This window comes from Protopterus annectens, chromosome 13.part0 (genome assembly GCF_019279795.1).
Source record: "Protopterus annectens isolate FY-2018-M chromosome 13.part0, PAN1.0, whole genome shotgun sequence".
NCBI classification, from domain to species: Eukaryota; Metazoa; Chordata; order Ceratodontiformes; family Protopteridae; genus Protopterus; species Protopterus annectens.
In genome coordinates, this window is record NC_056747.1 from 205,416,139 (window position 1) to 205,434,727 (window position 18,589).

Sequence of the window (18,589 nt, forward strand, 5' to 3'; positions counted from 1 at the left end):
TTTCAGAGTCTGCTTGTAATACCCATAATACCTTGTCTGTATACAGCAGCTTTGTTTGTCTGTCCTCTCCAAACTGTTTGTAGATGTAGTCCATCAGCACTCTGAACAGCAGTGGGCTCAAAGCTGAGCCCTGATCCACATCATCTCCCAATGGGAACCCCTCTGTGATTCTGAGCACTGTTTGCTCTTGTCATTTGGTCCATGTACATAGCCTGTTCTAATTCTGTCGCTATTGTTGGGACTTGGAACCATTGCAGGATGCCAAAGCAGCTTTCCTGGGATCTTGCCATACATTTTCTGCAAATGTAGGAATATCCATTTGGACTCGCTCTCTCATCTCCAGTTTCTCCTCTACTATGTGACTTACCGCAAACATCAGGTCGGTTGTACTGCACCGTGATCTAAACCTAAACGGTTCATTTCCTGTCCTCCTTTCTGTTGTCCATATTTGAGCAATCCCCCTCTCTAGGACTTCATGTAGTGTGACATGAGTTTGATGTGATTTTACTGCCCACAGTTGTGATTTTACTGCCCACAGTTTGAATATTCCTTCATGGTGTATTGGCATTCAAATGCTTATTTTCAAATCATCTTGGGTATGCCCCCCATACTGATATGAGTATCTTCAAGAGTGGTTTCTCACTCAACTCGCAGCTTCTTAATCATATCTGCTGTGATCTCGTATGCTCCTGCTGCTTTCTCTGACTTCATTTTCTTTAGTCCTGCTCTTACTACTTCTAGGGAGGGCTCTTCCTCTTTTGTCATAGACTATGTATTGGGTATTACAGGTTCTGTGGGTTTTTCTTCATTTAGAAACTTCTGGAAATGCTTATGTTTGCCTTAGTCCTGAGGACTGATGAGCAGATTGTTTTTGGTATCCCTAATGAATCGTGTCTGATGACTTCCAGTCTCTGCTTTGTGACATGATCTGGTTTTCCTGGTGCCATCTGCTGAATTACTTTTTCAGAAGCTGGTAGAGTGGCTCTTGATGCCTTGTTGCCTCCCTATTGCAACTGCTCTCTTCGCCTTTTGTTAGCCAACCAGCATTCCTTCGTAGCCTGAACCATCTTTTTTATGTTTTTCTTCTGCAATCATCCTTTCTCTTGATAACTTCCTGGGCTTATGCATTCCACTGCCAGCTTTTCTTGTGTACCTTATTTCCATTCCTGGCTTGGCCTCATGTATGCTCTATACCCTTCATATATATGCTGTTTTGAGATGCTGCCAGTCATCTTTAACTCCTTGAACTCTCTTGTTTTTACTCCAGTCAACTTACAAGTCTTTAGTCTACTCTCTGACTTTAGAACCTTCTCTGTTCACTGCTTGCAGCTGATTGTGGCTGCCAGTTTATGCTGTGGGATGACTTTGCAATCTCAGGTGCTTGAAAGGAATTAAGACCCTGGCATCCAGGCAGATAAATGAAGATGATTGATGTTTGGTTGCATCAAACAAATACTCCTATTCTTGTGCGAGTCTGTCTAGTCTGTGAGGAATGACCATGGCCTGGGCCAGAAGGGAGTTAGCGCAGTGATCTTGGGAGATTCCTTCTGAATCTTCAGAAGTACCCTGAATATTAGTGGAAAGTGTGGAAAACCATAAAGGCATATTCTTGCCCAAGTAAAATAAAAGGCATCTATCTTCCAGGCATACCTCTCAACTGTACCACATTCCTTGGTAGTTGCTGGTTTTGAGGCCAAAATAATGGGGTGCCACGAATTCCCAAGTGGCCCCTTCAATTCCTGATTTTTACAGTTTAAAAAAACAAATTTCATTTGTTAGCCACAGCACAGCCCACCCACGAGTGACTTGCGGCACAGCTAACCATTGTAATTTAATGAGCAAAGACGTTGCGTTAAAGTCTGCTTGATTGATCTGCCTGCCATGCTGGACTGTTCTTCTGTTTTGGTTTGGATGGAGTAGCTTAGCAGCAGCACAGCAGTGTGCACAATTTAAGTTCTACAGACTAGTTCAGTGTAGTAGGGGCTGAGCCTGAGGGGACAGACAGAGACACAGCACCACACACCCACCCAGTGCCCACCTTGTCCATATTGAGTGCACGATGAGGAAATGCATTGCTCTGAGTCCAGCGGCTTGACCTCAAGTTAATCTATTTGTTTCAGTTAGCTAACATTAGGGCATTCATTGGTTTTGCTTTGTATTTGTAAGGATTGTGTAAGTAAGGATGGAGGTTGGAGAGTTGAAATAAACAATGCGGGCCTGGTTGTGTTCTTTGTGATAGGCAGTCACAAATAGTGATGGAGATGATGGCTGTAACAGTCTCTGAGACTGAAGATGGTGCTGTGCCGGTGCTGCTGATAGTGTATTGTCAAGAGTGTTGTTCACATTAGGAGTTGAAGAACAGTGAGGGGGGGACCAGTCAGAGTAGTACATTCATCCTGCTGCTTTCTTCATGGCAAGCTGTCCTTTCAAAAAATGAAGCAACTCGAGGGATTAAAATCCAAAAAACCAAACTGAGGGTCGCCAAGGAGATGCATTATTAAAAAATATTTTTAGCGCTGTTCCTATTTATTTAATACAAAACTGAGGAACAAAAGTGCTAAAAATATTTTTTGGTACTGCATATCCTTGACGACCCTGTCCGTTGTTTGGCTCTGTAATTCTAGAGGGACCATTAGCTGTTTTCCATAAAGTGGGACAAGACCATTTACTAACTTTGTCAAGGAATGTCCTGTATGGAGTCGTACTGTAAAGTGATACAGTACTGATACAGCTATGAGTGATCATTTCATTTTTAAAAGGTGAATTACATGAGTAATGGCTCCATATCTGGGGATCCGTGGGGTCTGTGGCACTAGAGGGGGGTTTGTTAGTGTGTGCACGCATAGTACACACACATATCAGCAAAGATTTTTTGGTCGTTTTAATAACGTGGGCAGTATTGACTTGCACTTTAAAAGCTGTTCTGTATTTTTTCTGATAGCTTTTAGTCTACTGCTGCTGTTCTTGAACTTTCAGCACAGTACAGTTGCAGCTGATAGCAGGCTACAGCTGTTAACCATTAGTGTTCCGTTATTACAGCTTTTATTATGTGGTATTGCATTTCAGCATATTTGAAAGTGGCGATATACCTTAATTCCGCATCTGTAACTGCAAGCTGTATTTTCTCTTAACTTCGTTAGTAAGGGATGGGGGACTGGATCAATGGGAAGGAGTTAAGGGTGATTTGGTAGCTAGGCATAGGTAGTGTACTCAAATGAGAGTAGTTACAAAGTTTAACCCCCCCCCCCCACAAAAAAAAAAGAAATCCACTGGGGTCACAAGATTTGTGGGGAAGGGTATCAAAGTTAGGTGAATCCTACTATTCACAGTCACTCAGATAAGTGCGTATTTTTTATGAATATTTCTAAGAAACTTTATGGCTCAAAGGGCACGGAATGTTTAAAAATGTCTGGGTATTGTCTATAGAGCATTACAAAATATGGTTATATGATAGGAAAGAATGCAAGTCCAAAATGGCCTTCTGCAGTTTTAAGTGAAGCAACAGTGGGAAATGAGGCATTCCTTGACAAAGTATGCAAGAACAACATTTCAAGGATTAAAGCACATTTTTAAATGATTAGTTGCGTGGCAACAGCCAAGTGTTTGACTACAATATATACATTTCAAAGTACTCCTCCTGATTAAGGGGAATGCCAGCTCCTCCCCCTTACAAATGGAATTAAAGTAGTTTTCCCAGTTTTATTAAGGGTATGTGATCAGAAGCGCACTCACTTCGTTTAAGGTAAGAAATTACACAGCTGGAGTGACAGTCATCTGAAAACACTTTAGTGTATTGTAAATGTATGCTTTGTTTTATAGGGGTTAAGTTGCATCTATTCAGGAAGTCGAACTGTACATAACCTGTAGATATATAGCACAATGACTTGTCTTTAAGATATTAACTTTAAGAGATTTCTGAGAAGGAAATTCTCAACTGAGATGGAACGGCATTTCAGCTAGTTAATGCCCAGTTTAACTGCTGTTTTGTATTACATTTTAGACACTCAAATCTGATATGGTTTTTAAGTGTTTGTCAGCATGACCCACATTGTTCTCAAAGTTTGAGACTCAAACACAAAAAAACCTTTGTATAGAGCCAGATATCAAAGTATTGTAAAATGCATGCATGTGTGCCTAAATCTGCTTTCCTCCCACATTTCAGACATGCAGTAGGTGGACTGGATACTTTAAATTGGCCATATGTGTGAATGTGTGTTGTGGAAGAACTGCAGTGGCAGGGCAAGCCAACTGATGGTATTGCCTCTAAATGATTGTCGCAGTTGAAGTGACACCCCAACGCCATGTGCAAAAACAGGGAAAAGGGGGTTGTGATGGATGTTCCACCAGTGAAAGATTCTAAGTGCACCATGGTCTTTATGAGGAGATAGCCCCAGTACCTTATCACTCCCCATGGATGCTGTATTCTTGGTTATAGATAGGCCCAACAAGACTTAATCAAAAGTGATTTTTGGGGGAGGGAAACCAACTGTGGAATAGGGAAAACAGTAGGATGACTAAGTGGTGTGAAGACTGAGATAAATATATCTGCTAGGATATGGGCTACTGACTTGAAAGCAAAGTATATGGTATTGTTATGAATGAGCTTGGAACATTGCTGGGTGTTACAGTACTTCTAATTTTTTAACACAGTTGAAGAAAATTATATTGTTTTTAGTGGAAGTAGCAGCCATAAGTTTGTTTTGTATGTGTTGTAGAGATGGAGTTTTATTGATGGTAAATAGTTTCTTCCTTTTACTTTACAGTTTAATATGAGAGGTTCACTTTATAAGGGTCTGATCTTAAAAGATTTACACAAGTTCAAATGTATACATAAAACAGTATTGTTCTGGTTATATTTTGTGTTTAATATTCTGTCTGTTTCAGTTTGCGTTTGAATGTTGGTATTCCACAATTTCAGTGGAGTAGGTGGAGTTCTGTAATTATGTATGAAAATTTTATTAATCAGTGTACAGATGTCCTTCGTGTTTCACTGTTGCAGTCATTTCACTTGGGTTATCCTGCCAGGAGTAACCCTCATTCGGCCCGAATACCAGAGGCGTAGCATTTGTGTCAGTTGCTGTCACTCCAGGACTGACGTCAGGTCGTCGATGGTATAAAATCAGGCAGCCGACGCCATTACATCAGTCTTTCTTGCCGAGGAGCTTGAAGCAGAAACAGTTCGCACGAGTGCCGGTTGGCTGCTACCTGAGTTTTCGTTTCCGAATTGAAGTTGAAGTCTTCTAACGCTAAGTACCCCGTTGGGGATCCTTTTTTCTTGCTTTAACCGATGTCAGAAAAAGTTAACAATAGTCTCGCCTGTGGAAAGCAAATACCACACCGAGACTTCCATTCTTTCTGCGTCACCTGTTTAGGCCCAGACCACGACATCTCTAGCTGTTGCTTTTGTGCTTTGTTCCAATGCCAGAACAATACGTCGTCGGGCCCTTATTGTAGCTAAATAGTTTAGCTCTCAGTCCACGTATTCCGATATGGCTTCGGTAAGTCATCTGACTACAGATCTTCCGAAAAAAACGTAAGGATAAAGACAGACACAGACCAAGCAGATCCAAAACTGCTGACGACATTTCCGTTAAGCTAGTAGTCAGTTCTCCTGTCCTCAGTGAGATGCTTTTGCAGCCCCTGATGCCTGCTTCCTGTGGATTCGCAGGCCCCTACCGAGACCCATTCGGAGTCTGGTATGCCGTGAGACTCTTCTTTGACTAAGGATCCTGTGGATGTCTCTTCCTTGGATGGGTCTGGAGCCACTGAGCAGGCACCGGCTACTGAGGAAGTTCTCACTACCGATACTCTGCACATACCGACTTCTTTCATGTCTTCAGTTCTTTCTAAAACTACAGAGTTTCTAAGACCCAGGGTACGAACTACACCTAAAAAAACGACAACCCAAGCTCAGGCACCTGCTTCCATGCCTCTATCTGAAATGCTTAAAATGGTGGAAGACCATATTATGCTTATTGGGGGAAGCCAGGCTACCCCTTCCAAAAGAAAGAGACTTGTCCCCAGTAGTTTTATCTGAATAGGAGTCCGATGACTCTGAAGTTTCTGAATATGAAGACATGCAACCTCTCTCTGCTTAAGAAGATTCTGATGCAGAGGAATCCATTCCTTCTGCCTTTCCTCACGAGGATTTTTCTTTTGGTGAAACCCTACATACTTTAAGGGAGCATTTCCAATGGGAATGTCAGGACTATCCTCAGTCAAAAAAAGAGACTCAGGGAATTCTTAGATTTACCACAGCACAGACCTTTAGCCGTTCCTCCTGTCCTAGATGTTGTGGATGATGTTTTTATGGAATCCACTTTGACTCCTGACACCCTTCCTCCTGCTCCCAGGAAACCTGACCGGTACTAGAGTCCCTTACTCTCTCAAATTCCTTTTCAAAAAACCTACTGCTGACCCAGAGGCAATCTCCCAAGGACCTAAAGGAATTAAAGCAACCTCCGCTAAGAATCCCACCCCTTCAGACAGGGATTCCTGAGCTTTAGACAGATTGGGTAAAAAAAAGTATACACCTCTGCAACTCTTTCTTATTAGAGCACTAAATTGTCAGTTCCACATGCTGAAATACCAGCAGTACACCATGGAACTCCTAAAACAAAAAAAAAATCTTCCTTTCCTGCTTGTGCAGAAAATAATTACTAGAGCTTATGCATTCTGCAAGCCAAGTTACTAAGCACACCTTGCAATGTGACTTTGACGCCATAGAAGCATCTTGCAGGGCAGCAGTCACTGGTTATGTCCTTAGGCATGCTTGGCTTAAGGAACAGACCTTGCCAGACCATGTCAAATCAAAATTATTGGACGCTCCATTGAACAAAGACAATTTGTTTGGTACCAAGGCAGAAGATGTCATAAAAAAGATGGAAGAAAAAGCTAAATCTATGCAGACAGTTAGACTTTTTACAGGTCCAGTAGGCATTGCCCCTCCAAGCACTGGTCCTTTCCAGCCCCCTCCAGGCCAGCTCAGCCAAGACCCAGGGGAAGCAGATCCCCCAGACAGCAGTCCCAGGGAATGCAGAGATCTAAGCATTAGAGTTCCTTCTCTTCAAAAACAGGGAGTGCTAAGCCACCCCGTTATGGTAAGAACTCACAATGACTTTACACCTCCATCCCTTACCTCGGTCCACCTGCTTGTGCACCTAGGAGGAAAACTATCATTCCATGCAAACAACTGGGCCTCTATTACCAGCGACTGATGGGTGCGCAACATAGTGTCACAGGGATACAGATTTTATTTCCACACTCTGCCAACCCCAAAAGGGTTCCCAGATCTTCGTCCAAACCAGTGGGCAGAGGCCAAAAAGCAAGTCCATTCCCTGCTCTCCATGAGGGAAATACAGCATGTTTCTGCAGACCAGATAGGCCAAGGTTTCTATTCCAGACTCTTCTGGTACCCAGAAAAGAGGGCACCTGGCGCCCAATCCTCTATCTATCCATTCTAAACACCTTTCTGGTGATACCAAAATTCAAAATGCTCACCCTCCAGCAGCTTCTTCCTATGCTTTCCAAGGATGCTTGGTTAGCCAACCTAGACCTAAAAGAGGCCTACCTATACGTCCCAATCAGGGAATCTTGCAGGAAAAATCTACGTTTGAGCAGGAGCTATGCCCTTTCAGTTCTCTGCGCTTCCCTTTGGCTTATCCACTGCTCCCAGCCATTGCTTTTTGCAGACAAAGAAATATTCAAATTTACCCCTACTTAGACCATTGCCTGATTCAGGCAGGCAGTCAGGAAAAGCTGTTACAGCACCTGACCTTTGTAAAGGACCCTACTGACCTCCCTGGGGTATACTATCAACAAAAAAGAAATCAAAACTAGTCCCCACACAAAAAAATGTATTCCTGGGAGCAAGCCTGGATACAGCATCCCAGATGGCATTCCTTACTCCAGAAAAACAAGCCTACCTGACAGGCTTTCTCAACTAGCCACCAGAACCCAGTTATCCTCAAGGAAAATCCTGAAACTCTAGGATTCATGGCCTCCATTCTACTCATTCCATATGCCAGACTGCATATGAGGAAACTACAATGGTACCTAAAAAGCCTTTGGTGTCAACACTCTCAAGACTTGGAAACTATCATATCTATGATACCCTGTCTAAGGAAAGATTTTCTTTGGTGGGCAGCAGCATGCAACCACAACAAGGGACTTCCCTTCTCACAACCCCACGCTGCCCAGACCCACATCATAGACTCATCCGACTATGCCTGGGGTGTACACCTGGATGGCAGGTGCATTCAGGGCCATTGGAGCCCAAATCAAATGCAACTTGACATCAACCAAAAAGAGAGTGCTAGCTGTTGAGCATGGCCTGACAGCTTTCAGACCCCTACTCTCCCCGGGGCCTCTAGTGTTCAAAACAGACAACACAACAGTGATGTGGTATATCAACAAGCAGGGAGGGACTCGCTCTCATCCTCACTGCAGGCTCACCATGACCCTTTGGCACACTGCCTCAGCCAAGCAAATACACCTGCAAGCACAGTTCCTGCCAGGCTCCCTAAACTCTGGCAGACAACTTAAGCAGAAGCCTGCTAGAGCCACACGAGTGGCAGCTAGACCACAGAACCTTCAACCTTGTAATCCAGAAATGGGACACCCCGAAGGTGGATCTCTCTGCCTCCCACTCCACTCATCAGCTCAGCAAATTCTGCACCAGGAACCTCACAGCAAGGTCTGGGAAGTGAATGCTCTAGCCTTCCATTGGGTAAACCTCTCTATCTATGCATTTCCCCCACTACCACTCATTTCAAGGGTACTGCTCAAAATAAGGGAGGAAAAACCAAGGCAATCTTGATTGCCCCAGATTGGCCACACCAGCACTGGTTACCCACTGCTGTGCAGCCTGTTACCATGGCACCTACCTCATATCCCAACACTCCTAACCCAGAAGAATGGAGACTTCATGCGTCCACAATTGCCGACCCTGAACCTGGCAGCCTGGCTTATTCCCTGACCTCTCCTCAAGCTGCCAGCCTAAGCAAACAAGTCCTGGATGTTATACATGAGGCCAGATACCCCAGCACTAGAAAATCCTATGCTGACAAGTGGATCCAGGCTAAGGGAGCCAAAACAGCACAGCCCTCCCTACCTCTCATCCTGGATTACCTAGCAGACCTACTACACAGGGGTCTATTCTTTTCTTCTGTTAAAATTCATGCCTCTGCCATCTCTGCTCATTACAGCAGAGAGCCACCTCTCTTCTTGCACCCTCTCGTCAAACAGTTCCTGAGAGGGGCTAACAACTTAAGGCCACCCATAAGAGCTCCTACCTCATCTTGGGACCTTAACTTTGTGTTGGAAAAGCTCACCCTACCCTCCTTTGAGCCTGCAGTTTCAGCAGAGATAAAATTCCTCTCTTGGAAAACAGCCTTGCTTCTGGCCATCACTTCAGTTAGAAGAGTTTCAGAGCTACAAGCACTCATGGCTGTAGACCCCTTCATTAGTTTCCATGCTGACAGGGTCTCCCTCAGGACTAACCCATCCTTCATGACTAAGGTGGTGTCCAGTGCGGCTCTCACCCAATCCATTCATTTACCCACCTTTTTTCCCTAACCCACAAAACAAGGGGGAAATGATTCTGCACTCTCTAGATGTGCACAGAGAGCTCAGATTCTGTCTGGATAGGACTCCTCTTAGAAAAACTGACCAATTGCTAGTCAGCTTCGCAGCAGGGGTAGAGGGCAAGGCCATATCCAAACAAACAATCCCCAAATGGATAGCACACTGCATCCATTTCTGCTACATACAGCATGGGGCTCTCCAAACGGGGTCAGGATGCATTCCACCAGGGCAACCTCCACCTCTGCTGCTTTTCTCAGAGTGGTCTCCACCAAGAACATCCTGGAGGCTGCAACATGGACTTCTGTTCATATCGTCACCAAGCATTACCACCTGCCTATCTTCTCCAAATCCAGGGCAGGCTTTGCCACCGCCGTCTTGCAGGGCATGCTAGTTAGCCCCCAGTCTTCTTGACTGCCTCCACTCTTTTCTTCAGCTTTAGGAATCAACTCGTGTGATGACTGTAACAGTGGAACACGAAGAACATAGTACAGTTGTGTACACTTACCGTAAATGTAGATGTTCGAGTATATTCACTTTTGCAGTCCTGGTTTCCCACCCTGTATCCCCCTTGTCTCTCTCTCTCTCTCTCTCTTCCTCTCTCCTTACAGGGAATTTTTGGTATTTACTTTCTACTGGTGGTGTCCTTCCACCATAACCTAGCTCCCTGTTTGGGGGCTCCGGACAGTTGGGGCAAGAAAAATTGATGTAATGGCATCGGCTGCCTGATTTTATACCACTGACGACCTGACGTCATTCCTGGAGCGACAGCAACCGACGCATAAATACTAAGCCTGAATATTAGTGGTATTTGGGCCGACTGAGGGTTACCCTGGCAGAATAACCCAAGTGTGATGACTGCAACTGTGAATACCATAAACATAGATGTTCAAGTGTAAGTGTACACAACTGTACTATTTTTGGCCAGTTGTACCTACTTATTATGGGCCTTTGTCCAGATTTGTGATGCTTCCAGGTTGAGAAGTATGCTTCCAGGATTTCTTGCATGAAGTCCTGGAACAGAATCTTGCTAATTGGTTGTTCGGATAAGTGCCAAAGAGGTCTACCTGTGGAACTCCCCACAGATGGGGACCTCCTGATCTAGTTTCCTGTTACGAGAGTCTGCCCTAGTCCTGCTCAGCTTGTCTGCCATACTGTTTTGCTATGACAGACTGTAGAATGCCTAGAGTGAGATTGTGCTGTGAAGCTATTTAATTTATTTATTTACATTTGTTTACTGGGATAGTCCGACTGGACCAGGTCCATTTACAGCAGAGTCCTTGCGAGAAAAACTCCACATTTACATAACAATCCGATAAAAAAATCAGATGGAAATGTAAAACAGACAGAGAAATATGAACAATGTATGAAGTAAAAAAATATATATGGTTGCAGTGGGAAATTTCATGCTAGAGATAAATAAATTAGAGTTGTGGTAGTGTAGCATATATACAGTTAAGTATACTAGGAAGGAAGGTATATGAAGAAGCAAAATAAATGTTATGTAATACATGGACATAGCCAGGTGTGCATAAGATGTGATTTAAATGAGTTTTTGAACATTGTGATAGTGGATGTAGACGTCAGAGAAGAGGGGAGGCTATTCCAGGTTCTAGAAATGGTGTGGGAGATATATATCCCAAGCTAATATGGCTAGTCTGCAAAGGAGGTATGACCTGGTTCCCCCTTGCTTATAGATGTACCACATGACTGTGTTATTGTCAGTAACCACTTGCAGACCTCCTGGAGACCACAGATGGTTCAGAGAGTTGAGTGCCTTACTCAGGGAAAGCATCATCATATTTATGTGCTTAAATTTGTCCTTGGTGTCCCACACAACCTGCATTTTTATCTCTCTGGAAACTGCTCCCCAAGCAAAATCCAAGCACCTGTGGTGACTGCTTTGCAGCAGGGAAGGAGGAGAGACATGGATTTAAGGACATCTGTCATCTCCACCAAAATATTTCTCTTCTGACATATACCAGCACTGGGATTTGAAAAGAAAAAGGATTTTTCTTGCATACTGAATAAACGGTTGCAATAAAAATCGCTTATCTTTCAGCTTTCTTATTTCTCATCTTGCTGCATCTTTTCTTTCTCTGCAAAGTATGTTGGCTTAGTTTTTTAAGTCTTAAAATATACTTATTTAAGGCTTTATGTACTTTCTAACGAGTTGGTACACTGGGAAGCAGCTTGTCAGCAAGGAACCACACATTCTTAAAAGAATCTGTTAGTTTTCAACAAAGTTATGTCTGTTAAATGCTGGACTAATCAGCCTGCTTTGACATTTCTTACCTGATAGTACTACACAATAAAACCTCTTTTTTTCTTACTATTAACAGTACATAGCCTTTTTCTTACTATTAACAGTACATAGCCTTTTTCTATTAGACATTTTACTGATTGTTTCTGGAGTTTGCTTGCCTTTGGGCTTGGCTCAACCCACTCCCCTACCCACCCCACTTTCCTTACACTTATTAACGTAAACCACACCTTTCTAACTCATTATCCTATAACTTGCAGCTACCTCATCCAACACACCCGCAGTCAGTTTTTTTTCATTTTCTCCCCTCCCACCTCACTAACCATTATTTTCATCCCTTATCTCTCTACTAAACTGCAGACACTAACCCACCCATATTTTTCTCCTATTTGCCTACTATTTCACCATGTCAGTTATCACCACTCTTTTGAGCAACTTTCTCCTACTCATTACCCTCTACCTAGCCTCCCACTCCACTTCCTTCATTACATCAAACATAACACACTACCCCTCTCCTACACTCCCCACTGTTACATGCCATACAAAACCAAATATCCATTTCACATCTGTTTTAACTTCTACACTAACTGTTAACATATTGCTCTTCCACTGTAAATATGTCCATACCCCCAACCCTCCTTCCTATCCAGATTTCTATCATCGACTAATATCCAAGTTCAAACTCACTCGCCTTATACACTCACTGACAGAAATCAAACTCCAAGCTGACATACATCCTAACCCATGACCCACACAGCTACTCCCACCTCACCCAATACCACCCACCACACCTGCTAATACTGCCCTCCACCTTCTTCCTGTAAAAAATTCCAAATCTGACTTGGTCATAACTAATTTTAACCTCAGAAGGATCACAAAAAAAAACTAGTGAATTTCATGCAGCCTTTACTACCTACAGTCCTGATACAGTAATTATTATTATAGGCATGGCTAAAACCCCGCATTAAAGATGAGGAAGTACTTACTAGTGGTTATAATGTTTATTAGACAAGATAGGCTGAACAAACGTGGTGGAGCCATTGCCATCATATATAAAAATTTCCTCAAAATTGAAAGATTAAGGAAGAAGCTATTCTAGACTGGATACTAACCAATAAGCTCAATTTTGCCCACCAGGCTGGGTGCCTCTCTGATTCTTTGTGGTCACTCCCCTACCTTTCTTCTAAGGAAATGCATTCACTCCCCCTGTAATGTCATTTTCAAACACATAAGCAACAAAATAAATTTTCCCCCTACCATCTTAAATTCCATACTTCAAAACTGCAACTGGTCACCTCTAAAATCACTCCACCTAGACCAAGCTGTACAATATTTTAATGATACCTTCCTCAACATCCTTAATAACCTTGCTTTAACAAGAAAAATTTGCTCCAAAGCCAAAAACCTAGCTTGGATAACCAAATATGCTAAATCTCTTATTAAACAAAGGGATAGAACCTGGACTGCTTATCAAACCTCAGAAAACCACACATCTTATAAACAACTAAGAAACCTAACTAAGAAGCAAATATTATCTGACAAAAAAGTATTTATTTTCTAGCTTGTCAGCAAAAACACACAACCCACAAAAAATTGGCAAAACCTTAACTACTTCCTCAACCCTGACAAAACCTCTACCCCATGCACCATCTACAACAAATAGCACTGCCAAGTTAACTCTCATTTCATCCCAACTGTCACCTCACTTTTAAACAACAAATCTAACCAACCCCTTCCAGTGCCTACCTCAACTAACTCTAAACCCAACTACCTCTCTTTTAAACCCATACAAACCTCTGGTATACAAAACTCCTATCAAAACTAAAATGTGCCTGTCTAGCAGCTGACCAACTCCCTAATGACTTCTTAAAAACTGCTGCAAGCGCCATCTCCTGTTCTGTATCTATCCTAATCACTCAGTCCATTGCAGAACAATATGTCCCCATATTGTGGAAAATATCCCATGTAATCCCCCTCCACAAGGGAGGCCCATCTAAATATCTCTAATTATCAGCCCATTGCCATTCTCTCACCCCTAGCCAAAATCTTAGAGAAATGTATCCATAAGCAGCTCCTAGACCATCTCACTACAAATAACCTCTTATGTAGTTCACAGCACAGCTTCCATCCAAAACACAGTACCTCCACAACCATCATAAGTTTCACTAACTGCATCAGTCTCCTCAAAAACAATGGACAACTAGTCTCTCTCATATTCCTTGGCATGTCCAAAGCTTTTGATACGGTATCCCACCAACCACTATTCAACACGTTAGCCTTCATCATCCTCAGCTCTCCACTGGTTCTTTGGCTACCTTACTAATCGACAACAGGCAACTAAATGGGATAATACACTCTCCACACTCCTCCCAGTCTCTGTTTGGGTTCTTCGGGGTTCCATCCTTGGCCCTCTCCTTTTTGTTATATTTACAAATAGCCTAAACACTGCCACTAAATATGCTTCTGTTCAGTATGCTGACGACACTGCTCTTATTTTATTCTGCTCCCACATCCCAAGTACTTCAAGATAAACTGCAAAAGTCATTTCTAGATATTGAAAATTGTCTAAATGAACTTCAACTCATCCTAAATCCAAACAAAACAAAATTAATGATTATCTGTAGCAGGAAACCCAAAGCAAAACCACCACCTCTCTCCATCTGCTCCACTAATGGCACTATAATAGAGCCAGTTAACCAAACAAAACTACTTGGTGTCACAATAGACAACAACCTAACATTCAGTAAACCCATATCCCTCACAGTAAAGAAAGTTCACATCAAACTTGCTCTGTACAGAGCCAAACCTTACCTTACTCAAAATGCCAGGCTAGCCACAGCCAGATCCCCCCTCCTATCTACTCTTCTTAATTTTTCACTAACCTGCACAAGTCTGATTTACATCTACTTGATTCCTGCTATAACAAAATAGCAAAATTTGCTGCTAATATACCCAACAGGACTCATCATTGCCTTGCTTTTCAAAAATTACATTGGTTTGAATTTCACATGCTGTTATTGCTCAGTCAGCTCACCAATGCCACTGCATTATCCACAAACCTGAAAACTGCCCTGCACTTTCCAACCTAGTGCAACTAAATACCAACCCCAGGACCCTTATGTCATCCGATAAACTTGTACTCAAGGTTACAAAGTCCCATGATTACTTGACTCTCTTCTCCTTCAAAGTAGCCAAATAATGGAACCTATTACCCCAGAGTATCTTAAACACAGATCATCATAGCTTCAAAAAACTCCTAAAGGAAATGGCTATTCTCCTGTAATACTCCTGGCTAGTTTCTCATGCCTTCAATCAAATATTTTCTATTCTGTTATCTTCTTGTCTGACTTCTACCAAATGAAAATGTCACAGTGGTTTTTAGTTATATATCTAATGTTTCATATTACTGTCTGTAATAAGGCTTAAAAAATGTAATGTTTTCTGTTTTAATTCACCTTTTTGTAAGATGTGATTGTTGGCAACTGCCAAACCTTTTTGTATATTGTTTGTAAATCTTTTAAAAATTTTTGTAATCTTTTTTGTACTATTGTTATGGAGCTTATCTCCCCGGGTCTCTGCTGAAAATGGGCTACTTGCCCATCTGGACTCTACCCAGTTAACAAATGTAAAATAAATAAATTTGATGCTGGGCCTGAAGAGGTTTTAGATATAACTGCATCTTTCTCTTGTGGAGTCTTGCTGGGGTGATTATTAAAATCATACATGTCACAAGAACCAAATTCCTGAGGTATTCCCTCACAGTGATTAGTCTGAGTGGAAAACCTTGGAAATAGATTTAAAGATCTAATTAACTTTTTTTTGTGTGTGAGAAAAGCCCTTTGAACTGAGGTGTCTAGTTGAATCCCAGGAGCACAGTCCTATGTGAGGGAGTCAAGAAAGACTTTTGAATGTTCTCTTGGAATCTCAGCTTGTGTAAGGAATCTCTCAACCAAGAGAGAGATTCCTCCACTTTATATATATATATATATATATATATATATATATGTGGATACCCTGTAGCCTTCAGTAAGGTGTAACTGGAGCCTGGACAGTTTGAACATGCTTGGTGCATTGGATAATACCAAAGGACAAGGCAGTGAATGGATGAAGTGAAGTAACATCCTGAAATCTGAATGAATAGGGATGGATGATAAGCATCTTTTTAAGTCCAGTGTTAGTAAATTTGAAAAAAGAAATAAGTCGTGAAGTGGCGTCATTTTGAATTTGGGCTCAATCAGAAATGGGTTTAGGAAAGAAAGACCCAGTACTGGTCTCCAGGGATTTTCTTTCTTTCTTTGGCACTAATCGCACCCTTGAATAAAAATCCTTCGCCACCTGGGAAGGAAAAACTGTTTCTGTCGCTGTTTGGGACAGCGTGCGAAGAACAGGTGAAAATGAGAGTCTGCACTCTAGGATGAAGAATTATCCCCTTGAAAGGAGGAATTTCCTCCCACTACCATCTGTAATCTTGAATGGTTTTCAGGACCCATTTGTTTGAAGTAGTCTGTTGCCAAAGAGTAAAAAGATTGACTTTCTGGAAGAAAAAATAATAAAAATGGACAGGGTGCGAGTGGTCTCGAGATCTCTTGAACAGTCATTCAGACTTGTTGGACGGTCTTTTTGGAACTCCTTTACAATTTCCTCATAAATGTCTGTTTACCTGATGTTTGACTGTTTCTTCAGTGTTTTGCTAAAATTGGATGAAGAGATGGAAAATCTCTTGGACGGTTTGGAAAAGGAGGGTTGAAAAGTCTTGGAGATTCCCTGAGCTTGCCCCTTTCATTACACTTTTTTTGATTATCTCTGAAAATCTCTATCCAAGGCAGCTATACAGACTTCCTCAAAAGGGAACCAGTGGCCACAGCCCAGGAAGAAGTATCAACAGAGTTATATACACTGCGAACAATTAATAGTGGCCTGCACTGCAGAAGAAACTAAGTTATTTAAAGTAGATTTTTCCTCACAAGAAGAAACTGCGTATAAAACATTTCTCATGCTTTCACGATGTCAAAACAAACTTAAACGTGTAAACCTAACCATTCAAAATTCTGAGAATCCGAATTGCAGAAGTATACATTTTATTCCCATACTTATCAATAATTTCCCCTCCTTACCAGAGAGAGTAGAATTTGGAATTAACTAAGTGTTTAGCAATAATGTGATCAACTAAAGCTACAGCTGCTGGGTCAGGTTTGGGAATACTGTATAAAAATTTAAGACTGAGGAACTTAATGCATCCTACCGCCTTTTTAAGGGCAACTGCCTATCAGAAAAAATATCAGGCAGTAACACACAACCCTGTAAATCATATAGAACAGGCAGAATGGGTGTAGGTTTTGGAAAATCCTTCTGAAACAACTCAGTATTTTATGACGGACTGAGACACCACAATGTGCTTTCCCTGAAAACATTGGCACATTTTAGCAGTAGCCTCAGAGAAAAAGGACCCTCCACAAGGAAAATCAAAAAGTGAGTTCTTCTGAGTCTGAATCAGAAATCTGAGGGGGGGGGGGTTGGGGGGTTGGTATCCATCCTTGTATCTTCCTATAAAGATTCAGAATCTCAAATATCATTGTGAAAAGAGGAATCTTTTCTTTAACCAGAAACTAGTTTCCAAGAAGGATCAGTAGCCTCAATTAAACCCGAGCCAGACACAGTAAACCACTCCTATCCAAAGAAATTTGAGGAGGAATAGATACATGCTTGTTTTTCTTCTTTTTGAAAGGAAAAATTGGGCTAACCCTATTACTAATGGGAACAGCTACTTCCCTAGGAATGGACACTATTCTGACACAACAGGCATACCTTCCATGTTTCCTCTTCTAGGACTGACCAGAGTGGCTCTCCCTTGCCCATTGAAAGGGGAACCCCAACAACCGCAGAGGACATAGCTAGACTCCAGTGCACAGTAGCTCTGGGTGCTACACCAGAGGGATCCACGGCAAAAGGCGAGTTGTCTGAGGTACACAAATGGCCATAGCAGAGTCACCCACCTGTGGCTGGGGCAAACTGCTAGCCTGCTCTGTTGGCAAAACTGTTTGCTTAACTTTTTCCCTTTAGCTAGTAGAAGGGCCAACTGTGGGACGGTAGTCTGTTCTGTGGTCAAGCAGAAAATGGTGCTCGTTTCCCTGCGAAGACTAGCAGCAAATGCCGATAAACACTACTACTCCTCAAAAGTTACTTTTTTAACAGAAAAATGTAGTAAAAAGCAGTCTGTGCTAGCCGCATAAAAGAAAACTAAACACAGTTTCTCCAAATAAAAAATGTTTTCGCTTACTTTACACTATTAAACTGACAGCAAAAATGAGTGCTCCGTTTAAAACTGTACATTACAGTCTCAAGGCTGTCTGTTAAAACAGAACACTCCCAGTTTTAAAATAGCTGTTCTGAAGAGGAAACCAGTAAAACCTCAACAGAATGAAGAAAATGGATGTTTTTCCTTAGAGGGAACTTATCTACCCAGCAAAGGAAAGCACAAGCTGATAATTGATCCTCGAAAGCCTCAGAGGAGTGCACTCTATGGGCTTCATGCTCAGACTTGTCTTAGTCAACTCAGTTCAAGTTGTTTGACAGTTCAGGAGGTTGCTGTGAAGCTTTGGAAGCTGGCCAGCTGTTATTTCCCTGACAGGATGCAACCCAAATACCTAAGGTTACTGTGGTCAATATGATGAACATTTATTGGAAGAGTATCTAGTTTAGTACATTACAGCAGACTTGAACACACTCGGATTTCAGGTCTCTCCA

At 42.2% G+C, this 18,589-nt stretch overlaps 1 long non-coding RNA gene across 1 annotated transcript in view; it reads left to right on the plus strand.

The window, feature by feature from the left end:
- Positions 1 to 385: 385 nt before the first annotated feature.
- The window catches only part of LOC122787156, a 107,105-nt gene continuing 88,901 nt past the window's right edge, over positions 386 to 18,589 (plus strand). Inside the window, exons 1-3 of the long non-coding RNA XR_006362544.1 lie at positions 386 to 396; positions 2,832 to 2,834; positions 16,039 to 16,044. This is a non-coding gene — a long non-coding RNA (uncharacterized LOC122787156). The remainder of the gene's footprint in view (positions 397 to 2,831; positions 2,835 to 16,038; positions 16,045 to 18,589) is intronic.